General features: G+C 39.8%; 1 non-coding gene across 1 annotated transcript; it reads left to right on the top strand.

Moving 5' to 3' along the window:
- The first annotated feature begins 6,773 nt into the window (after window positions 1-6,773).
- TRNAG-CCC lies at window positions 6,774-6,846 on the top strand. The gene has a single exon. It is a non-coding gene; the product is annotated as a tRNA-Gly (tRNA).
- Window positions 6,847-26,011: the final 19,165 nt, after the last annotated feature.

The following is a 26,011-nucleotide window of genomic DNA, read 5'->3' as shown; positions in this document are numbered from 1 at the left end:
TAGCTGAAATCTAGAATTTCCTTCAATTTTGTGTTGGCGAGGACCACAACAGTAACAGCAGTGCCTTGTGACCTTGTCAGCAATAGGAATCCCACGTTTTCATATCACATTACAATTGCAGTTATAGGGGAACTTCGATTTCATGCACCATCATTTTTGCCTTAGCTGACCAAAAAGTACAGTCAAACTAAGTGTTTTGTTGCAGTGTGTATATTGGTATGATTTGACGTGATTGTGCCCTTGCTGTTGAAAACATAATGGTCAGAGACAGAATGCCTTCCCTCTAACGTTGACAACAAGGCAGGTATGTCTGCTCTTCCCACTATTATTCAACATCGCACTGGAGTGCTAGCAAGTGCAGAAAGGCCAGAAAAGGAAATAAAAGGCAGAGATTAGAAATAAAACTGTTAAGATTTGCAGAGGACGTTATTATCTACATTTTTTTTAAAATCAAAGAAAGCTACAAAACTGCTAGAACTAACAAGTGAGTTTAGCAAGATCACAGAGTTAAAGGTGCAAAAAGATAAACTGTTGGAAACTGAAATACGCAGCAATAAAATTTCCTGTAATACAATGTCAATAAAAATTTTAAAATAGTACCATTTACAACAGCACAGAAAACATGACATAGGTATAAATCTCACAAAATATGTGTAAGATACACATCATGAAAATTACAAAATAATGACAGGAGATGAAAGAATACCTAATAAACTGAGGGAGATACTCTGTTCACTGATTGAAAAACCCAATACTAAGATGTCAATTATCCCCAAATTGCTCTATATATTTAAAGCAATCCAATCAAAATCCCAGCAAGACCCTTTATAGAAAACGAGCTGATTCAATTTAATTGTATGTCAATCATTTGATAGAGCTGAAAAAAAGCAGTGGAGAAAGGAGGGGTTTCTTAGTAAATTATGCAGAAACATTTGGATGTCACAACAGGAAAAGAAAATAATATTCTTACTTCACACCGTACTAAAATAAATTCTAACAAGGGTGTCCACGCTCACCACTATTATTCAACATAGTTCTGGAAGTCCTAGCTACAGCAATCAGAGAAGAAAAAGAAATAAAAGGAATCCAGATGAGGAAAGAAAAAGTAAAGCTCTCACTGTTTGCAGATGACATGATATTGTACATAGAAAACCCTAAAGATAGCATCAGAAAATTACTAGAGCTAATCAGTGAATTTAGCAAAGTTGCAGGATACAAAATCAATACACAGAAATCACTTGCATTTCTATATCTAACAATGAAAAATCAGAAAGAGAAATTAAGGAATCAATCCTATTCACCATTGCAACAAAAAGAATTAAATATCTAGGAATAAACTTACCTAAGGAGACAAAAGAACTGTACACAGAAAATTATAAAACACTGATGAAAGAAATCAAAGATGACATAAACAGATGGAGAGATATTCCATGATCCTGGGTAGGAAGAATCAATATTCTGAAAATGACTATACTACCAAATGCAATCTACAGATTCAATGTGATCCCTATCAAATTACCAAAGGCATTTTTTCACAGAACTAGAACAAAATATTTCATAATTCATATGGAAACACAAAAGACCCCAAATAGCCAAAGCAGTCTTGAGAAAGAAGAATGGAGCTGGAGGAATCAACCTTCCTGACCTCAGATTATACTATAAAGCTAGTCATCAAGACAGTATGGTACTGGCACAAAAACAGAAATATAAACCAATGGAACAAGATAGAAAGCCCAGAAATAAACCCATGCACCTATGGGCACCTTATTTTTGACAAAGGAGGCAAGAATATACAATGGGGCAAAGACAGCCTCTTCAATAAATGGTGCTGGGAAAAATGGACAGATACATGTAAAAGAATAAAAATTAGAACACTTCCTAACACCATACACAAAGTGAAGTGAAGTCATTCAGTCGTGTCCGACTCTTTGTGACCCAATGGACTATAGCCTACCAGGCTCCTCTGTCCATGGAATTTTCCAGGCAAGAGTACTGGAGTGTGTTGCCATTTCCTTCTCCAGGGGATCTTCCCAACCCAGGGATTGAACCCAGGTCTCCCACATTGCAAGCAGACGCTTTACCATCTGAGCCACCAGGGAAGCCCACACCATACACAAAGATAAACTCCAAATGGATTAAAGACCTAAATGTAAGACCACAAACTATAAAACTCTTAGAAGAATTCTAATAGGCAGAACACTCGATGACATAAACCAAAGCAAGATCCTCTATGACCCACCTCCTACAGTAACCAAAATAAAAACAAAAGTAAACAAGTGGGACCTGAGTACACTTAAAAGCTTTTGCACAGCAAAGGAAACTATAAGCAAGGTGAAAAGACAACCTTCAGAATGGGAGAAAATAACAGCAAATAAAACAACTTTATCAAAACTGACAAAGGATTAATTTCCAAAATATACAAGCAGCTCATACAATTCAATGCCAGAAAAACAAACAACCCAATCAAAAAGTGGGAATAAGACATAAACAGACATTTCTCCAAAGAAGACATACAGATGGCTAACAAACACATGAAAAGATGCTCAACATCACTCATTATTAGAGAAACGCAAATCAAAAACCACAATGAGATATCACCTCACACCGGTCAGAATGGCCATGATCAAACAGTCTACAAACAATAAATGCTGGAGAGGGTGTGGAGAAAAGGGAACGCTCTTGCACTGTTGGTGGGAATGTAAATTGTATAGCCACTACCGAAGACGGTATAGAGATTCCTTAAAAAACTAGGAATAAAACCACCAAATGACCTAGCAATCCCACTCCTAGGCATATACCCTGAGGAAACCAAAATTGAAAAAGACACATGTATCCCATTGTTCACTGCAGCACCTATTTACAATAGCTAGAACATGGAAGCAACCTAGATGTCCATTGACAGATGAATGGATAAAGAAGTTGTGGTACATATACACAATGGTATCGTACCCAGCCACAAAAAGGAATGCATTTGAGTCAGTTCTGATGAGATGGGTGAACCTAGAACCTATTTTACAGAGTGAAGTGAGTCAGAAAGAGAAAGAGAAATATCATATGCTAATGCATATATATGGAATCTAGGAAAATGGTACTGAAGAATTTATTTACAGGGAAGCAGTGGAGAAACAGACATAGAGAATAGACTTATGTACATGGGAAGAGGGAAGGAGAGGGTGAGATATATGGAAAGAGTAACATGGAAACTTACATTACCATATGTAAAATAGATAGCCAACAGGAATTTGCTGTATGTCTCGGGAACTCAAACAGGGGCTCTGTATTGACCTAGAGGGGTGGAATGGGACAGGAGATGGGGAAGGAGTTTCAAAAGGGAGGGGATATATATATATATACTTGTGGCTGATTCATGTTGAGGTTTGACAGAAAACAAAATTCTGTTAAACAATTATCCTTCAATAAAAAATTAAAAAATAAATTCTAGTTGGGAGAAAAATCTCACTGTGACAAATCTACATCTTTAATCAGAAAGTAATGGCAGAACTTCCCTGGTGGTACAAAGGATAAGAATCCACCTGCCAATGCAGGCACAGGGGTTCAGTCCCTGGTCTGGGAAGATTCCACATGTGGAGGGGCAACTAAGCCGGTGCGTCACAGCTACTGAAGCCCGAGCACCCTTAGAGTCTGTACTCTGCCACGAGGAGCCACTGTAATGAGAAGCTCACACACAAAGTGTAGGCCCCTCTCACCACAACTAAAGAAAGCCGGCACGCAACAAAAGACCCAGCACAGCCAAGACAAAATAAATAACTTTTTTAAAAAATAAAGTATGGGCAATATGATTTCTACAATGTGCTTTATCTTGTCTGTCGCTGCATGTGATGTCTGAACCACATAATGGATACCTCAACACAGGGCTGCTCAAGCTACACTCCAGCACTCCCCCAGATGGACATGTGCATTCAGAGGCATCTCACATGGCCTCCCTGTACATGCTTGTACCCACTTCCTGCCTACTGTGCCATAATACCCAGTGGGACTGATAACCTCTTCATGGTCTGGGTTGTTTTCTATGACTGCCCCTCCTGCCCTTCTGCAAGCCAAGGAGAGAAGCCTCAGGAGAAATCAAACCTTATAACACCTTGATTTTGAACTTCCAGCCTGCAGAACTGTGAGAAGATAAATTTCTGTTATGTAAGCCTCAGTCTGTGCTGTTTTGTCATGGCAGCACATGCAAACTACTTTAGACATGTGAAGTTAAGACATATTGGTAGTGTCAGAGGCTGCTGGTTGCCTACACGAACATCCATTCATCCGTTTTGTTTAGTAACAGAAAACTTAATTAGGGATTGGCACCTTGCCGCTCAGCCAAGGACATTTCTTGCCACCCTTGTAAGTCTGTGGGTCTCCCAGGACCAAGGTCTACACAATGAAGTGGAAGTGTTTTCAGTACTCATAGAATACTCCCTCGAAAGGAAGGTGACATGATCTTCTTCCTTCCCTCCATCCCACAGCCGGGAATGGCGAGAGCTCCAGTTGCTTCAGACCATGAGGATATGGCCACATCTGAGGGATGGCAGTGTGGTGAACCTGAAGGAACCAGGATTCCCGCTGACGGTGTGCAGCTGCCTATCTCCATATCTCTATTTTTAAAAGGAAAAAATCAACTCCAGTCTTATTTTAAGCTCTATTATTTTGGATTTTCAGTTATATGCATGTGAACCTAACCAAGTCTGATCCAAAGACAGTAAATCAGTTGGACAGGGCCTCCAGCAGTGGTACCTAGGTCACATATCATGGATAATCTGCTAGATGCTCAAGTTCCAGGAAGATGGAGCTACTCCAGCGCCTCAGAGATGAAAGGCACCTCAGGGGTCCAGCTCTCTGGCTCAGGCACTTATTATGAAGGCACTATTTTCGAATAGTTGTAGTAACAAAAATGCCAGTGCCACACTGCCACTAATCCTTAATCAGGAATCTAGGAACTGGGTCCACTGCCTCCTAGAGCTATATTTTCTTCCACATGCACCTGGTCTCCTTGGAGCCTACCCCGTGAGGTGATGATCCTCCTATCTCCTCACAAGGTCTCCTATGGTTTTGGCATCACCACATGTCTAACTCAGATGCCCTAGCAACTGTAAAGAAATAATGTTGCCTGCCATTTCAGTTCTACAAGGATCAAGACACTAGCCACTGCAGTCTCCTACCCATAATTCGCCCGAGGGCAATTTAGGATGGAGAAAAATAGGAAGCGTTCTGTGCTTTGGGTACAACCCCTGGTTACATAGATACATATGCAAGGAAAATTTTCAGTGAACCTAAATTCTTGAATCTTTCCATACAGAAAAAAGCATTAAAATCATTAACTTGAGGTGCCTGTACTTTGTGTTTAGCAGTAATCTTTTAATGTTTGATATGGTTTTTTTGTTATTGTTGTCCCCAACCCCCAGCAGAAGTTTATATATATATACTGGCTCCTTCCTTATCTCTTCAGAGTAGCAGAGGATCCCCAGAAAAAGTAAACTCCACTATAGATAAGCACACAAACTTAAAAAAAAAAAAAACAAGCAATTTTGATTGACGTTAAGTGGATGAGACAAAAAGCAAGGTCCGAGATCTAGGGTTAATAAGAAAAGAGAATGTAAGATAAGTCTGAACATAAATAAAGACATAAAGGAAGAAATCAAAACCTTGAGGAAAGTGATGTTTTATAAACAGATATGAAAATGAACTAAATAGAATTTTACAAATGAATATATACATTGAAGTTAAATCCTCAGTGGATGGGTTGGACAACAGAGCGCAGTCAAAGAGAAAGTGAAACTGAATACAGACCTAGACTATAGCACAGCTAGACAGAGATGGGAATTATAAAACCACGATACCAAACATCAGTGAAAATGAATGAACTTGAGCTATGTGGTTAAATATCAATTCTATAGAGTTGAATTTAAAAAGTAACTGGTGCTCTAGTGGTTAAGAATCCGCCTTGCAGTGCAGGGGACACCAGTTCAATCCCTGGTCCAGGAAGACCCCAAATGCCACAAGGCAACTAAAGCCTGTGTGCCACAACTACTGAGCCTGTGCCCTGGAGCCCTCAAGGTGCAGCTACTGAGTCCACGCATTTAGAACCTGTGCTCCACAACAAGAGAAACTACCACAATGAGAAGCCTGTACACTGCAACTAGAGAATAGCCCCTGCTTGCCGCAACTAGAGGAAACCCACAAGAAGCAATGAAGACCCAGAGCAGCCAGAAATTAAAAATGATATTTTTTAAAAAGTAAGCTGCAGAAGAAAACATCAAGTTTACTACTTATGTAGATTCAAAACATGTAAAATAGTATTATGATGCTTATGGAAATAACCATAAATAACAAGTTTAAAAGTATCTATGGACATGAGTAACACCAAATTCATATGGTAACTACCTCTGGAACCACAGAGAGGGAAAGCAATTCAAAAGAAGTACACAGGGGACTTCAATTCCATCTGCAACAGTTTAGTTCTTAAAAACATACGTAACAGCCATGACAAAATGGCCAGAAACAATAAAGCTGAGGGCAGGTACACAGGTGTTTGTTATTCTCTTTATTTTCCTACACCTGAAATATTTTAAAGAATTTTTTTTTAAACCTCAACAGTTTCACTGGTAGAATAAAACCAGGAGAAATATCTTTTTTTAAAAAATCGATGAAAGAGCAAAAGAAAAAGCAAAAGGGACACAAAACAGGATAAAAGTAATAATTACAAGCTAAAGGCATTCAAGATGACAGACATCAGACCAAAATTTATCACGAGTATAAGTTGGGGGACTTCCCTGATGGTCCAGTGGTTAAGACTCTGTGCTCCCAATGCAGGGGGCCTGGGTTCAATCCCTGGTTAGGGAATTAGATCCTGCATGGCACAACTAAAGATCCCACACGCTACAACAAAGATCCTGAGTGCCACAACTAAGACCGGGCACAGTCAAATAAATTAAAAAAAAAAAAGTGGGTTAAAAATTCTTAGATGCATCAATACAGAAAACAGATGAAACATACTCTGCCTAGATGATTGGGGCTACTTTCCTTAAATCCAAAGGTGAATAAGCCTTTACCAAGGCATCCCTCACAAGCCAGAGCAGTTCTAATACCTGGAGAGCCCTTACTCTTTTCACTGAAGGCAAGACCCTATATACTCATGAACTATACTATCCTAAATATAAATTTCTAAATTACTAATGCAACAAATTAAATGTGAGGTCTCATGAACCATTTTCCTGTATTTCATATGCAATATGTGCTTCCTGATATTTCTTGCCAAAGTCCAGGAATCATTAAAGACTTTGGGGACAATAAGTTCTGTGTTACATGTGGATTCTTGTACCAAACTGGTGGGTTTGGATGCTCCAAGACCACTGGACACTTCAACAACTGTGGTTAAAGCCTTAGCTTTTGGTAACAGAACCCAGGGGACTGTTCATCTCCCAGGGCCGAGGCAGAGACTCCAAGGTGGGAACCACTGCACAGGGAGGCCCTCCACCAGGAGCATTGAGGCCAGTGCCCTCCCTGGTCTCTTCCTTCCAGCATGGATAGCCTCATGCATTACCCAGCTCAAGGGATGTAGAATGAATCATATACAAGAGACGGTCAGGGTTCAGGGAGTTTTAATAAGGCCACAGCAATCACGTCCTGGGATCAGGAGAGGGGAGAAATGGAACAATTTCAAACACTGGAAGGCCTCCCTTGGTTCAGTTCAGTTCAGTTCAGTTGCTCAGTCTGTTGGACTCTTTGCGACCCCATGGACTGCAGCACCTCAGGCCTCCCTGTCCATCACCAACTCCCAGAGTTTACTCAAACTCATGTCCTTTGAGTCAGTAATGCCATCCAACCATCTCATCCTCTGTCGTCCCCTTCTCCTCCTGCCCCCAATCCCGCCCAGCATCAGGGTCTTTTCCAACGAGTCCCCTCTTCGCATCACCTTCAGTTATCAGTCCTTCCAATGAACACCCAGGACTGACCTCCTTCAGGATGGACTGGTTGGATCTCCTTGCAGTCCAAGGGACTCTCAAGAGTCTTCTCCAACACCTCAGTTCAAAAGCATCAATTCTTCAGCACTCAGCTTTCTTTACAGTCCAACTCTCACATCCATACATAACTACTAGAAAAAACATAGCCTTGACCAGACGGACCTTCGTTGGCAAAGTAACATCTCTACTTTTTAATATGCTGTCTAGGTTGGTCATAACTTTTCTTCCAAGGAGTAAGCGTCTTTTAATTTCATGGCTGCAGTCACCATCTGCAGTGGTTTTGGAGCCCAAAAAAATAAAGTCTGCCACTGTTTCCACTGTTTCTCCATCTATTTCCCATGAAGTGATGGGACCAGATGCCATGATCTTTGTTTTCTGAATGTTGAGCTTTAAGCTAACTTTTTCACTCTCCTCTTGCACTTTCATCAAGAGGCTCTTTAGTTCTTCTTCACTTTCTGCCATAAGGGGAGTGTCATCTGCATATCTGAGGTTATTGATATTTCTCCCAGCAATCTTGATTCCAGTTTGTGCTTCATCCAGCCCAAACGTTTCTCATGATGAATTCTGCATATAAGTTAAATAAGCAGGGTGACAATATACAGCCTTGATGTACTCCTTTTCCTATTTGGAACCAGTCTGTTGTTTCATGTCCAGTTCTAACTGTTGCTTCCTGACCTGCATACAGATTTCTCAAGAGGCAGGTCAGGTGGTCTGGTATTCCTGTTTCTTTCAGAATTTTCCACAGTTTGTTGTGATCCACACAGTCAAAGGCTTGGCATAGTCAATAAAGCAGAAATAGACGTTTTTCTGGAACTCTCTTGCTTTTTCGATGATCCAGCGGATGTTAGCCATTTGATCTCTGGTTTCTCTGCCTTTTCTAAAACCAGCTTAAACATCTGGAAGTTCACAGTTCATGTATTGTTAAAGCCTGGCTTGGGGAATTTTGAGCATTACTCTACTAGTGTGTGAGATGAGTGCAATTGTGAGGTAGTTTGAGCATTCTTTGGCATTGCCTTTCTTAGGGATTGGAATGAAAACTGACCTTTTCCAGTCCTGTGGCCACTGCTGAATTTTCCAAATTTGCTGGCATATTGAGTGCAGCACTTTCACAGCATCATCTTTTAGGAGTTTAGGACCTCCCTTGGTCCTGAATATTAAATAGCACACATGAGCATCAGCTACATTTTTTTAAAAGCACAATGGTGACACCTAGTGTTAGCTAGGTAAACCTCAGCTAGCCTTGCAACTGACTTGAAATTCAGAGAAACAGGGTCTTGATGCCTCCTTTCCTTTCAGGATTCTCACTTCAGCTTCCTGGAGAGCTGAGAAATTTTTTCTGTTTTTTTCCATTTTCTAATTTGCCTTTTAATTTTCTTAACAACTGTTCTTTTTTCACTTTGTTGAAATAAAATTGATATACAATAGACTGAACATTTAAATTTTTAAAACTGAAATGACACAACATTGCGTAAACTTAAGGTGTATGTTAATTTGGGACATTTATATATTGTCATATGATTGCTGTTATAGTGATAATTAGCACCTCTTCCACATTACATAATTATCCTTTCTTTTTAGTGGTTGGAATTTTTAAGTTCTAGTCTCTCAGAAAGTTTGATGGCTATAGTATATTTTTATATTCACTACGCATACATGCTAAGTTGCTTCAGTCCTGTCGGACTCTTCGCAACACTATGGATGATAGCTCACCAGGCTCCTCTGTCCATGAGATTCTCCAAGCAAGAATACTAGAATGGTTGCCATGCCCTCCTCCAGGGGATCTTTCTGACCCAGGGATTGAACTCATGTCTCTTATATCTCCTGCATTGGCAGAAGGGTTCTTTACCACTAGTGCCACCTGGGAAGCTCTGTATTCATTATTCATTCGTTTAGTTGCTAAATAGTGTCTGACTCTGTGACCCCGTGGACTGCAGCACGCCTGTCCTTCACTATCTTCTGGAATTTGCTCAAACTCGTGTCCATTGTGTCAATGATGCCATCCAACCATCTCATCCTCTGTCACCCCCTTCTCCTCCTGTCCTCAGTCTTTCCCAGCATCAGGGTCTTTTCCAATGAATCAGCTCTTCGCATCAGGTGGTCAAAGGATCAGAACTTCAGCATCAGTCCTTTCAGTGAATATTCATGGTTGATTTCCTTTAGGATTGACTGATTTGATCTCCTTGCTGTCCAAGGGACTCTCAAGTGTCTTCTCCAGCACAAACAGAAAGCATCAATTCTTTAGCACTCTGCATTCTTTATGGTCCAACTCTCACATCTGTATATGACTACTGGAAAAACCATAGCTTCCCCAGTGGCTCAGACGGCAAACAATCTGCCTGCAATGCAAGAGACGTGGGTTCCTGGGTTGGGAAGATTTCCCTGATGAAGGGAATGACTACCCACTCCAGTATTCTTGCCTGGAGAATTTAATAGACAGAGGAGCCTGTCAGGCTACAGTCCATGTGGAAAGAGTCACACACGACTGAGCCACTAACACTTTCAAATTCACTATTTGTGCATTAAATCTCTGGGACTTATTCACTACTTGTTGCAAATTTGTAGCTTTAAACAACATCTGTCATCCTCCCACCAAACTGGACATTTTTAGGGTATACAATTTGATGAGTTTTGACCAACAGAGAATGAAAGAGACAAAAATCCCTGCCATCATAGTCTTGCATTCTTAACAGCCAAAATTATGTCACATGGCTGCTTCCAACAGCAGAGGAATTGGGAAGGCAAGATTTTAGCTTTTTGGCTTCCATAACAGAAAGAAAATGGAAAGGGTTTGCTTTGAGCCAACCTACAGTTCCTGCCACAGTAGAAGCACACTTGAAATGTGTAAATGCTTAGGTACACCAGTTAGGTTTAAAATATGTTTCAAAAGTATTAACATACCTACTCCTTCAGTCAGTCTCTTTCATTACGATTAACATTAACTTAGATTTCTTCTTATTTGATGACATGTAAATAGAGTTCCCTCGACTTCCCGATGGCTCAGCAATATAGAATCCACCTGTAATGCAGGAGAAACAGGAGATGAGGGTTCTATCCCTGGGTTGGGAAGCTCCCCTGGAGGTGGGTATGGCAATCCACTCCAGTACTCTTGCCTGGAAAATCCCATGGAGGGAGGAGCCTGGTAGGCTGCAGTCCATCGGGTTGCTACGAGTCAGACACAACTGAGCAACTTCACTTTCACATATTGGAGAAGGAAATGGCAACCCACTCCAGTGTTCTTGCCTTGAGAATCCCAGGGACGGGGGAGCCTGGTGGGCTGCCGTCTATGGGGTCGCCCAGGGTCAGACACGGCTGAAGTGACTTAGCAGCTCAGCAGCAGCAGAAGTGACTAAGCACACATACATACACAAATAGATCCCCTAACACAAATCCTTGCCCACAGGGCTCCTCCGCTCAGTGGTAGATACCATCTTGGCACCAATAAGGTACACATCCCAATGGGCCACAAGTGTTGCTCAGGTCCCTTTCATTAGCTCACTGTAAAGATTCCCTGTTAATTTATGGGCTCAGCTGGCTTTGCTGACATCTCACCATACTCACAGCCTCTTTGCTTTCCGAAGTCCCCTTAACTGAAAGAAACAGATGCTTACTACATAGAATGAAAGGAACTGCTCATGTGACTCAGAATATATCCATCCTTACTGCATCAATATTAAATCAGTTTATAAAAACCCATTCCAAAAGTCCCGGGACTTTCCACCAGGATACACTTTGCAAAGGAAATTCCATCAACACAGCTCTTAAACTGGGATGCATGCTGGACTCACCTGGGAAGATTTTTTAAAACTGTGATGCCTGGGTCTTGCCCCCAGTGCAGTGATCTTTCTTCTGCCTGACACAGAAATGTCTCTCCCTTAGCACTCCCACTCAGTCTATAAGAAGCACAGTTCAGCACAGTCAGAGGTCTCTTCCGGTTGTCATGTCAAACTAACAAATCAGCACGGAGAAAGGTCACTATGTGCAAGGGGCTAACTAACTTTGGCATTCCAATTTCATCATACAGGCTTCGAAGCTTAGCATTTATAAGGATGTCATCAAAACAGAAAAGGGCTAATCTAGTAAGCAGCAGAGAAAGAAAATTTTGTTTTCTTTGCTTTTTTTTTTTTTGGCTCTGCCGTGATGCATGTAGGATCTTAGTTCCCCAACCAGGGGTTGAACTCATGCCCACCACAGTAGAAGCAGAGTCTTAACCACTGAACCACCAGGGAAGTCCCTAGATTTTGTTTTCTAATTGTAGTTTAAACAGAATTCTCAGCAACTTCACTCCTAGGTATAGAACCAAAAGAACTGAAAATAAGTAATCAAACAAATATTTGTACAACTATGTTCATAACAGCAGCACTGTTCATAATAGTCAAAAGGTAGAAACGACCCAAATGTCCATCAGCTGATGAATGAATAGGCACAATGTGATATATCCACTCAGTGGAATATTATTCAGCCATAAAAAGGGAATGAAGTATTGATACATGCTACAACTTAGATAAACATTGCAAACATTACAGTAAGTGAAAGAAGCTAGTCAGGGTTATGGGTTGTATGATTCCACTTATATGAAGAGTATTAAATCAACAGAAACAGAAAACATGTTAGTGGTTGCCAGGAGGAACGACTGCTTAATGGGTCTAGAGTTTCCTTTTGAGATGATGAAAATGATGTGATGGAAATAGATGTGATGTTTGTACAACAATGTAAACATACTAAATGTTACTGAATTGCATACTTTAACATGGTTAATGGTTAATTTTATGTTTTATGAATTTTATTCAATAAGAAATAAATAAAAGGAAAAAAGACCTAAGTAGTCTCCCTACTCATTTTTGAAAGTGAAAATGAAAGTTGCTAAGTCATGTCTGATTCTTTGAGACCCCATGAACTATACAGTCCATGGAATTCTCTAGGCCAGAAAACTGGAGTGGGTAGCCTTTCCCTTCTCCAGTGGATCTTCCCAACCCAGCAATCAAACGGGGTCCCCTGCATTGCAGGCAGATTCTTTACCAACTGAGCTATCAGGGAAGCCCTGAAGTGAAAGTGAAAGTCGTTCAGTCATATCCGACTCTTTATGATCCCATGGACTATACAGTCCATGGAATTCTTCAGGCCAGAATACTGGAGTGGGTAACCTTTCCCTTCTCCAGGGGATCTTCCCCACCCAGGGATCAAAGCCAGGTTTCCCGCCTTGCAGGCAGATTCTTTACCAGCTGAGCCACAAGGGAAGCCATTTTACTCATTTTTAGCTAACATTTAACATTTCTGAATTTTAAAGAGTTACAAAAGATGTAACTTCTGGTGTGTTATATTTCACTGATGCTCTGCTGGCTGTGCTAAAACAGCAGCTCTCTGGTATACTATAAATAATGATAATTTAGAATAAAACTGTTACATCATTCTTTTAAATAAATCTATACAATCTTAATGCTCTAACTTGATACCCCATCATCTATTTGTCAAAATACATAAACTCTTCTTTAACTCTCAAATATTTTATTTATTTTTCCAGAGTTGCTACATTATTTTACTTAAAATATTCAGTTTTCAATAACAAAAAGCCACTTATGATATATACGAAGAAACCAGAATGTATGGCTCATACACATAAGAAAAAAGAACTATCAATATTTTGCATGATTCCTATTCTTCCTTAAAATGATACTGCCATTAAATTCCCCATGTATTTTTATCCTTGTGAGTTTTTTAAGGTTTTTGTTTTTGTTTTAATTTCCTGATACCAAGGGCTCCAAATATTAAAAATTTCTTCTGGATTGGATTATAATAATTGGTATTAGTATACATTTGTCAAAACAGCACAAGTATTATACATTTTGATATATAATACAATGATTAAACACAAAAAATTGTTGACAATACAGATCTCTTAATAGAATGGATAGGGTTTTTTTTTTTCCTGTTTATTCATGAATTCATGGGTAACTATTACCTCTTGCCAAATGAAAGAGTTCAGCACAAACTCCTATTTCTTGATTTTGCTTCTATATGTTCAAGCACTGTTCATATAAACAAGTGGATGGGAATACAGAGTTTTGTTATATCAGTGTCAGTCACTCAGCCCTTTCAAGGTATGTGCCAAAAGCCGCCCAGTAGTTAATCATCAAAAAATTGGTTTCAGTGATCTATCTGCTGACAGCTAAATTAGGTATTCCTTCAGTGAGTTTATTTTTTTAGACTCACTTTTTTAATCATCTTGTCATTTTTGTTATTGAAAAGTTCGTGTATATAAATGTGGAAGAATGATAAAATGAACCTCGATGTGACCACTATCAAGCTTTACACAATTTTGTCAACCTATGGCCAGTCCTGTTTGATCTCTCCACGCTCCCCTCCCCAACTCCCACCCTTCACCACTGCTGGATTATTCTGAAGTAAATCCCAAGTATCATGCCATTTCATATGTAAATACCTCTATATATAGCTCTAAGAAATCAGGACACATTTAGAAACAAACTAGTATCCCTAAAAACTGAGTAATCCAGTATTCAGCCAACATTCAGATCCCTGGTTGTCTCATATCTGCTCTTGTTTTTTGTTTTGGTTTGGATTTTAGTATTGTTTTTTCAACGCAAGATACTAACAATGCCCACGAATTGCTTTTGGCTAATATTTCCCTAGTCTCTTTTAATGGTAGATTCTTCTTCCTGTTTTTCTTTCCTCTTGTAAATGGTTTGTTGAAAAACCAATATTTGGATCATTTTTCGTGTATGGTTTTCCACATTCTGGATTTTACTGTTATATCTCTCTGGCCTCTGTATTTCCTGAAAATTGATATTTAGGCTTGGTCAGATTCTGAGTTGATACTTTAGCAAGAGTCCTTCACTGAGCAATTTTTCACTGCAAGTACATAAAGTCTGGATGTATCTTTTTTTTCATGACAGTACTAATCAGTGGGCTCAGTGTATCCACTCATTATCAAGGTACCCATCAGCTTTTCATCTAATGGTTTTAGCAGTCACTAGTGATCATTTCTTGGGGCTTCCCTGGTGACTCAGAGGTTAAAGCGTCTGCCTGCAATGCAGGAGACCTGGGTTCGATCCCTGGGTCGGGAAGATCCCCTGGAGAAGGAAATGGCAACCCATTCCAGTATTCCTGCCTGGAGAATCCCATGGACAGGGGAACCTGGTGGGTTATAGTCCACGGGGTCGCAAAGAGTCGGACACGGGAAGCCTGGTGGGCTATAGTCCACAGGGTCGCAAAGAGTTGGACACAACTGAGCGACTTCACTTTCACTTTCAGTGATCATTTCTTAGATTCATCATTTCATTACAAGTTCCTCCATTGATTTTGATGAAAACAAACCATTAACTTGCAAAAGAATTTATTGCTTTCTTATTAGGTTCATTCACTTTTTAAATTCCTGTAAACTAGCATAACTTTAAAAAATTTCAAGAATTATTATACATAATTATTAATGTTGAGGATATATAATCATAATGAATTATATGTTACTCCTTCACTTAAGAGATACCTTAATTTGATAAACTCAGAAGATATTGAGAAAATAAAAATATTAACTCTAATGTATCACAACCAACTCAACATTTTTCCAATAAAAATAATTTTATCTCACCCCACATTTAAAATACATTTTTTGTCAAAAAAATCTTAAGAGATTTATGTCATCCTATTTATGGAAAATACTCATCATAAAACCTAACTGGCAACTCTGATCCTCATTTTCAAATCAATAAACTAAATCAGAGATAATTTCTCTGACTTTTAATATCCCAGTAAATGTGTTAATAGGCATTTTGGGGGAATATATAAAAATTACTGAAAAATAAAATGTTCAAGCTGGTTTTAGAAAAGGCAGAAGAACCAGAAATCAAATTGCCAACATCTGCTGGATCATCAAAAAAGCAAGAGAGTTCCAGAAAAACATCTATTTCTGCTTTATTGACTGCCAAAGCCTTTGACTGTGTGGATCACAACAAACTGTGGAAAATTCTGAAAGAGATGGGAATACCAGACCATCTGACCTGTCTCTTGAGAAACCTGTATGCAGGTCAGGAAGCAACAGTTAGAACTGGACATGGAACAACTGACTGAGTCCAAATAGGAAAAGGAGTACATCAAGGCTGAATATTGTCACCCTGCTTACTTAACTTATATGCAGAGTACATCATGAGAAACGCTGGGCTGGAGGAAGCACAAGCTGGAATCAAGATTGCTAGGAGAAATATCAATAACCTCAGATATGCAGATGACACCACCCTTATGGCTGAAAGTGAAGAGGAACTAAAAAGCCTCTTGATGAAAGTGAAGGAGGAAAGTGAAAAAGTTGGCTTAAAGCTCAACATTCAGAAAATAAAGATCATGACATCTGGTCCCATCACCTCATGGGAAATAGATGGGGAAACAGTGGAAACAGTGTCAGACTTAATTTGGGGGGGGTGCTCCAAAATCACTGCAGATGGTGATTGCAGCCATGAAATTAAAAGACGCTTACTCCTTGGAAGAAAAGTTATGCCCAACCTAGACAGCACATTAAAAAGCAGAGACATTACTTTGCCAACAAAGGTGCGTCTAGTCAAGGCTATGGTTTTTCCAGTAGTCATGTATGGATGTGAGAGTTGGATGGTGAAGAAAGCTGAGCGCCGAAGAATTGATGCTTTTGAACTGAGGTGTTGGAGAAGACTCTTGAGAGTCCCTTGGACTGCAAGGAGATCCAACCAGTCCATCCTAAAGGAGATCAGTCCTGGGTGTTCATTGGAAGGACTGATTTGAAGTTGAAACTCCAATATTTTGGCCACCTCATGTGAAGAGTTGACTCATTGGAAAAGACCCTGATGCTGGGAAGGATTGGGGGCAGAAGGAGAAGGGGACAACAGAGGATGAGATGGCTGGATGGCATCACCTACACGATGGACATCAGTTTGGGTAGATTCCAGGAGTTGGTGATGGACAGGGAGGCCTGGTATTCTGCGATTCATGGGGTCGCAAAGAGTCGGGCACGACTGAGCGACTGAACTGAACTGAACTGAAATCATGAAATAGATTTTGTAAGATACATTACTAAACACTAAGATTTAAAAATTATTCTAAATGTGAATAAATTATATGAGCCCCTCAATAATGTAACTCATATAATTTATTCACATTTAGAATAATTTATAAAAACAACATAATCATGCATTTGTCATCAATTATACTTTAAGGTAATGTGCAGTTAATGATGTAAGTTGTTTGTAAAGCAAAAAATATAAGGGAAAATATGGCCTTTCTTTGATGTTTGCATGTTTGTATATCAATGCTAGGTGTTCAACTTTTGAAAATAATTAAATAAAATGATATATAAATATCACAATTAACTTTACTAATTTTGCTTCATATCATGATTGAACTTTTTGTATGAAAAGAGAAATGTATATATTGCACTAATTTGTCCAGCCTTTGTATCATTAACATTTTATAAGAGAAAATAAGATGAGGATTGACTGCTATTGGAATAAATATTTCATGATATGTTTTGATAAAATTGCCTTCATGAACTACCAGACTGATGTGCAAAAAATCTGGGAGAAATCACATAAAACTTTTGTTTAAGTTTAACCAGTATATCTTGAATAATTTATTAGTTCCAGAACACATGTCTCGTTGAAAAAAATCAGCATTTTAACTTGTACCAATCCTTTCCATAAAGGACATGTCCTGGATTGAGGATTCAATGGAATCCTTAAAAACAGGAAAGGCATTCTGAGGAACTGATGTTTGCTTTGCTTCCATGAGTTTGTTGTTAGGAGTGAGGCTTTCTTCAATAATAAACTAGAGACAAAAGAGATGAAGTCATTCCTACCCTATTATCACACTCCATAATATGTGAATTCAGACTATTCCAATGCAGGCTAATTCCTTCCAATAAAAAAAATACAAGACAATGGAAGACATATTGTGGGTAGTTTGTTTTTGCTCTTGGACTAATTATTCAAGGAGCCTTTTCAGAAATCCGTGTTTTCAAGTGTCCCATTGTGTGGTGCCTCAGAGGTTTTCCTGGGGGCAGTCCAGGGCAGAGTAAGAGTATTTAAGAAAAGGTCAGATTATGAAAGAGACTTTGGAAAGGGAAAAGCCAGGACAAGTCTTGCCAAAGATCTCATGACGGGAAGGGATACATGTATATGTATGGCTGAGTCCCTCGGCAGTCCACCTGAAATTATCACAATATCGCTAATTGGCTATACTCCCATAAAAAAATTAAAAGTTTTTTTTAAAAAAAGATGTCATAGCCAATAAGTGACCTCTTTGGGAATAGCACCTCCTTTCTACAAATGCATCAGCATGAGAAAATACTGAGAAAACAACAAAAGCAGAGCCCAAGGAAACCATCAATTTAACTAAATAAACTAAATTTAACTAATTTAACTAACTAAACCATCAATTGAACACACACAAAGTATGAAGCATATCTAGCATGTATATTCTAGACAACACATAGGATACCTACATAGATCTAAGTTTATAGTACACTCAAATTGTTTTTAAATCATTTTCTTAACAGTAACAGATGCCAAGAAATATTTTCTGAGTCTACTCCACCAAAGCATGAATTAACATGATTTAACTGACAAGGAAAAGAAACAAAAACCTGAAGCCAGGAAAAGGTAGTCTCTGTCCTCAAATGCACATTCATTCTTGACTGTACAGTGATCTATGACGTATTTCCTATTTCTGTAACCACCCTGCAAGGTGATGCCCCTGCTGCAAGGAATGCCGCTGACCAAACAAGGAAATTTGCAGAAATAATTACATTTCAGGAGATTTTGCAGGTGGGGTTTGTTTTTATTTTTGCTTCACTTGAAACAAAGTTTTCATTTATTTTTTGACTAGTAATGCAAAAGGTATTACAAAAGAGGTTTCTTGTCCACTCTTTTTCTCTTCCACCCTGTTTCTTTTGCCAGAAGTAATCAATGAGAAATAATTGAAAACATGAAATCCACTGTAATTCTGAAGCCCAGGAAGTGTTTGGGTACTGTAAAACCTTAGTTATGGAAGACTAAGTAAAGAAAGTTGGAAGCAGGGTTGAGATAAAAAATGCCAGGGCACACAACTCTTAAATTCTAGAGCTGAGAAAAGCCTTAGAAATTATCTAACACATCTAATCTCAAAGAATTTGGCCTCAGGGCTCCATAATACTTTATTATTATTATTATTTATTTATTTTTGGCTGTGCTAGGTCTTCGTTTCTGCATGGGGGCTTTCTCTAGTTGTGGGAAGCGAGGGTTACTCTCTAGTTGCAGTGCACAGGCTTCTCATTGCAGTGGCTTCTCTTGTTGCAAAGCATGGGCTCTAGGGTGCATGGGCTTCAGAGCTGTGGTACATGGGCTCAGTGGTTGGGGTTCCCAGGCCCTAGAGCACAGGCTTAGTAGCTGTGGCACATGGGCTTAGTTGCTCCCCCATAGCATGTGGATCTTCCTGGGCCGGGGGTCAATTCCTGTGTCTTGTGCTTTGGCAGGTGGATTCTTTACCACTGAGCAACCAGGCCCATAATACTCTTAAAGATATTGAGAACTCCAAAGAGTTTTTGACTATGTGGGCTGTATCTATGGACATTTACCATATTAAAAATGGACACTGATGGATTTTTAAGAAAATTTATCAATATAATTTTTAAATGATAATAAGCACATTGCATGTTAACATAAGTATGACTTTCTAGGTTAAAAAAAAAACAACTATATTTTCCAAAACAGAAAAAAATAAGTGAAATGATTGGCATTATTTTTGAAAATCTTTTGAGTGCCTGACTTAACAAGAGATAGCGGGATTCACACCTCTGCTTCTGCATTCAAGGTGTTTGCTATCACATGGCATGGAGTCTCAGGGAAAACTCTATATAAGAGTGGGTTTTTTTTCCATTTATTTTTATTAGTTGGAGGCTAATTACCTTACAATATTGTAGTGGTTTCTGTCATACATTGACCTGAATCAGCCATGGATTTACATGTATTCCCCATCCCGATCCCCCCTCCAACCTCCCTCTCTACCCGCTCCCTCTGGGTCATCGCAGTGCACCAGGCCCGAGCACTTGTCTCATGCATCCAACCTGGGCTGGTGATCTATTTCACCCTAGATAATATACACGTTTCTATGCTGTTCTCTTGAAACATCCCACCCTCGCCTTCTCCCACAGAGTCCAAAAGTCTGTTCTGTACATCTGTGTCTCTTTTTCTGTTTTGCGTATAGGGTTATTGTTACCATCTTTCTAAATTCCATATATATGTGTCAGTATACTGTAATGGTCTTTATCTTTCTGGCTTACTTCACTCTGTATAATGGGCTCCAGTTTCATCCATCTCATTAGAACTGATTCAAATGAATTCTTTTTAATGGCTGAGTAATATTCCATGGTGTATATGTACCACAGCTTCCTTATCTGTTCGTCTGAAGAGCGGTTTTGAATGTACAGACTCAACTGTCTTGGGAACCTCAGAGGTTCCTGCATCACAGTTTGAGAACTACCAGTCTGATGTAATTTAGGATTACACTTTCTGTTAACACCAGTTATTAGCAATGTGAGCTTCAGTAAGTTACCTGATCTCTCTACACCTCATCTTCCTTAGCTATGAAGTCAGACCAAAATAGTCTTTTTTATGACTATGTGGATTCCTATAAATGTGTTTCCTCATAGTCATTTAAAATATATAAATGAGGAGGCGGTCCTAAGATGGCGGAGGAATAGGATGGGGGGACCACTTTCTCCCCCACAAATTCATCAAAAGATCATTTGAACGCTGAGCAAATACCACAAAACAATTTCTGAACACTGGCAGAGGACACCAGGCACCCAGAAAGGCAGCCCATTGTCTTCGAAAGGAGGTAGGACAAAATATAAAAGATAAAAAGAGAGACAAAAGAGTTAGGGATGGAGACCTGTCCCGGGGACGGAGTCTTAAAAGAGAAGTTTCCAAACACCAGGAGACCCTCTCACAGGCGGGTCTGTGGGGAGTTTTGGCATCTCAGAGGGCAACATAACCGGGAGGAAAAAATAAATAAATAAAACCCACAGATTATGGGTCTAACTACAACTTCCAGAGGAGAAGTAGCCCAGACACTCGCATCTGCCACCACCAAGTGGGGGCTGAACAGGGAGGCACAGGCTGCACTGCTTAGGGTAAGGACCGGGCCTGAATGCCTTGAGGGCAATCTGAGGGAGCTAACATGACATAGCAACCCAAACCATGGGATAGCCAAAAATGAAAAAAAAAAAAAAGAGGAAAGAGAGAGAGAGAACTTTCCTGGGAAACGTTCTAACCTAAGGCACTGCCAGCCCGCTCACAGAACAAAGAACTGAGCAAATATCAGAGGAGAGCTAGCCGGCTGTGGACAGGCCCATCCCCCGCCAGAGGCAGGGAGGCAGGCGGGTGCCAGCCAGAGCTGGAAGGAAAGGGGCAAACTCGGCCCCAGAGATGGCATCCCCTACCAAACTGCACTCAGGTTCTCAGTCGCTAACCAAGTCTTCCTGGGATCTTGGACGGTTGACATCTGTCAGGGGAGTCGCAGCCAGAGATCAGCTCCCCAGAAGACACATGGCACACCACCCAGGAAACTGAGCAGCTGGGACCAGGGAGGTGGTCAGATGCACCTCACCTGGGGGTGTGTACTCGACAAGCACCTGGTCGCCTGAGCTGCTCGGACCTGGGAAGGGCACAAAACGCGGGCCCAACCAAGTCTGCGCCCCTGTGGAGCACCCGAGAACCTGATCCTGAGCGGCGTAGATCCGGGAAGTGCATGCAACCCAGGGCCCGCCCCAGAAAGTTCCCCAGCAGAGCAGCCTGGAGCCTGAGCAGTGTAGACCAGGAAAGCACACACCCGTGAGCGGGGGCAAACCCAGTGTGGCCCAGGCACTGCGAGCACTCCCCACACATGCCAGTGATATTTTGTTTGCAGTGTTCCTCCCTCCCCGCAGCACAGTTGAACAAGTGAGCCTAAATAAATGACCACCTTCGCCCCCTTGTGTCAGGGCAGAAGTTAGATACTGAACAGACTTGCAAACAGAGGAAGCCAAAATAAACCAAGAAAAGGGAACGGCTCTGGAAGTGACAAGTGCAACAGATTAAAAGCCTGTAGTTAACAGTGACTACAGTGGAAGGGACCTATAGACTTTGAGAAGAAGTATAAGGCGGGACAAGGAACTATCTGAAACTGAACTGACCACCCACTGCCCTCAACAGCTCCAGAGAAATTCCTAGATATATTTTACTATTATCCTTTTTAAATTTCTTTTTAATTTTTTTTATTTTTAAGTTTTTTATTAATCCTTTACTTTTCATTTTTAAAACCATTACCTTGGGAAAAAAAGACCCTATTTTTAAAGCAAATTTCCTATTTTTTTATATAACTTTGGTGATTTTGTTTTGTTTTTTTAATATTGTATTTTGGAGAGTCTAACCTCTACTTTAGATTTTTAATCTTTGCCTTTTGGTAATTGTTATCAATTTTGTACCTTTAAGAATCCAATCTTCAGTACCCATTTTTACTTAGGAGTGTGATTACTGGCTTGATTGCTCTCTCCCCTTTTGACTCTCCTTTCTCTCCCCCAGGTCACCTCTATCTCCTCCCTCCCCCTTCTCTTCTCTCCTTAACTCTGTGAATCTCTTTGTGTGTTCTGGGCTGTGGAGAAAACTCAGGGAACTGATCACACGCTAGACTGGTCTCTCTCCTTTTGACTCCCCTTTCTCTCCTCCTGGTCACCCCTATCCCTTCCTCCCTTTTCTCTTCTCTATGGAACTCCGTGAACCTCTCTGAGTGTTCCAGACTGTGGAGAGCAAATAGGAAATTGATTACTGGCTAGACTGCTCTCTTCCCTTTTGATTCCCTCTTCTCCTCCTAGTCACCTCTATCTCCCTCCTCCCTCTTCTCTTCTTCATGTAACTCTGTGAACCTCTCTGGGTGTCCCTCACTGTGGAGAATCTTTTCACCATTAATCTAGACGTTTTGTCATTGGTGCCGTATGGATGGAGATGTCTTGAGGCTACTACAAGAATAAGACTGAAAGCCAGAGGCAGGAGGCCTAAATTCAAAACTTGAGATCACCAGAAATCTCCTGACTCCAGGGACCATTAATTAACAAAAGCTCATCCAAAAGCCTCCATACCTACAATGAAACCAAGCTCCACCCAAGAGCCAACAAGTTTCAGAGCAAGACATACCAAGCTAATTCTCCAACAAAGCAGGAACATAACCCCGAGCACAAAAATATAGGCGGCCAAAAGTCACACCAAACCCATAGACACCTCAAAACTCACTATTGGACACTTCATTGCACTCCAGAGAGAAGAGATCCAGCTCCCCCCACCAGAACACCAATGCAAGCTTCCCTAACCAGGAAACGTTGACAAGCCACTCGTCCAACCCTACCCACAGGGAGGAACCTCCACGATAAAGAGGAACCACGGACTTCCAGCACACAGAAAGGCCACCCCCAAACACAGCAACGTAAACAAGATGAAAAGGCAGAGAATATTGAGCAGGTAAAGGAACATTATAAAAGCCCACCAAACCAAACAAAAGAGGAGGAGATAGGGAGTCTAACTGAAAAAGAATTCAGAATAATGATAGTAAAAATGATCCAAAATATTGAAAACAAAATGGAGTTACAGATAAGTAGTCTGGAGACAAGGATTGAGAAGATTCAAGAAAAGTTTAACAAGGACCTAGAAGAAATAAAAAAGAATCAATCAATAATGAATAATGCAATAGCTGAGATCAAAAGCACTCTGAAGGAAAACAATAGTAGAATAACTGAAGCAGAAGATAGGATAAGTGAAGTGGAAGCTAGAATGGTGGAAATAAATGAAGCAGAGAGGAAAAAAGAATTAAAAGAAATGAGGACAACCTCAGAGACCTCTGGGACAATGTGAAACGCCCCAACATTCAAATCATAGGAGTCCCAGAAGAAGAAGACAAAAAGAAAGGCCATGAGAAAAATATTTGAAGAGATAATAGTTGAAAACTTCCCTAAAATGGGGAAGTAAATAGCCACCCAAGTCTAAGAAACCCAGAGAGTCATAAACAGGATAAACCCAAGGCGAAACACCCCAAGACACATATTAATCAAATTAACAAAGATCAAACACAAAGAACAAATATTAAAAGCAGCAAGGGAAAAACAACAATTAACCCACAAGGGGGTCCCCATAAGGATAACAGCTGATCTTTCAATAGAAACTCTTCAAGCCAGAAGGGAATGGCAGGACATACTTAAAGTGACGAAAGAGGAAAACCTACAACCCAGATTACTGTACCCAGCAAGGATCTCATTCAAATATGAAGGAGAAATCAAAAGCTTTACAGACAAGCGAAAGCTCAGAGAATTCAGCACCACCAAACCAACTCTTCAACAAATCCTAAAGGATCTTCTCTAGACAGGAAACACAGAAAAGGTTTATAAACCTGAACCCAAAACAACAAAATAAATGGCAATGGGATCATACTTATCAATAATTACCTTAAATGTAAATGGGTCAAATGCCCCAACCAAAAGACAAAGACTGGCTGAATGGATACAAAAACAAGACCCCTATATATATGCTATCTACAAGAGACCCACCTCAAACCTAGGGACACATACAGACTGAAAGTGAAGGGCTGGAAAAAGATATTTCACACAAATGGAGATCAAAAGAAAGCAGGAGTAGCATTACTCATATCAGATAAAATAGACTTTGAAACAAAGGCCGTGAAAAGAGACAGAGAAGGACACTACATAATGATCAAAGGATCAATCCAAGAAGAAGATATAATAATTACAGGAGCACTGCAATATGTAAGACAAATGCTAACAAATATGAAAGGGGAAAGTAACAGTAACACAATAATAGTGGGAGACTTTAATACCCCACTCACACCTATGAATAGATCAACAAAACAGAAAATTAGCAAGGAAACACAAACTTAAAATGATACAATGGACCAATTAGACCTAATTGATATCTATAGGACATTTCACCCTAAAACAATGTATTTCACCTTTTTCTCATGTGCACATGGAACCGTCTCCAGGACAGATGACATCCTGGGCCATAAATCTAATCTTGGTAAATTCAAAAAAACTGAAATCATTTCAAGCATCTTTTTTGATCACAATGAGGTAAGATCAGATGTCAACTACAGGAAAAAAAAACTATGAAAAATACAAATATATGGAGGCTAAACAACACACTTCTGAATAACCAACAAATCACAGAAGAAATCAAAAAAGAAATCAAAATATGGATAGAAACAAATTAAAATGAAAACACAACAATCCAAAACCTATGGGATTCAGTAAAAGCAGTGCTAAGGGGAAGGTTCATAGCAATACAGACTACCTCAAGAAACATGAGAGAAATCAAATAAATAACCTAACTCAACTAAAGCAACTAGAAAATGAAGAAATGAAGAACCCTAGGGTTAGTAGAAGGAAAGAAATCACAAAAATTAGGGCAGAAATAAATGCAAAAGAAACAAAAGAGACCATAGCAAAAATCAACAAAGCTAAAAGCTGGTTTGTCAAGAGGATAAATAAAATAGACAAATCAGTAGCCAGACTCATCAAGAAACAAAGGGAGAAGAATTAAATCAACAAAATTAGAAATGAAAATGGAGAGATCATAACAGACAACTCTGAAATACAAAGGATCATAAGAGACTACTATCAGCAACTATATGCCAATAAAATGGACAACTTGGAAGAAATGGACAAATCCTTAGAAAAGTATAACTTTCCAAAACTGAACCAGGAATAAATAGAAAATCTTAACAGACCCATCACAAGCACAGAAATCAAAACTGTAATCAGAAATCTTCCAACAAACAAAAGCCCAGGACCAGATGGCTTCACAGCTGAATTCTACCAAAAATTTAGAGAAGAGCTAACACCTATCCTACTCAAACTCTTCCAGAAAATTGCAGGGAAAGGTAAACTTCCAAACTCATTCTATGAGGCCACCATCACCCTAATACCAAAACCAAACAAAGATGCCACAAAAAAAGAAAACTACAGGCCAATATCACTGATGAACACAGATGCAAAAATT

The sequence above is a fragment of the Cervus elaphus genome, chromosome 4, assembly GCF_910594005.1.
Source record: "Cervus elaphus chromosome 4, mCerEla1.1, whole genome shotgun sequence".
Lineage (NCBI taxonomy): Eukaryota > Metazoa > Chordata > Mammalia > Artiodactyla > Cervidae > Cervus > Cervus elaphus.
Note: the sequence above shows the minus strand (reverse complement) of the source record. Positions and strands in the feature narration are given on the sequence as shown.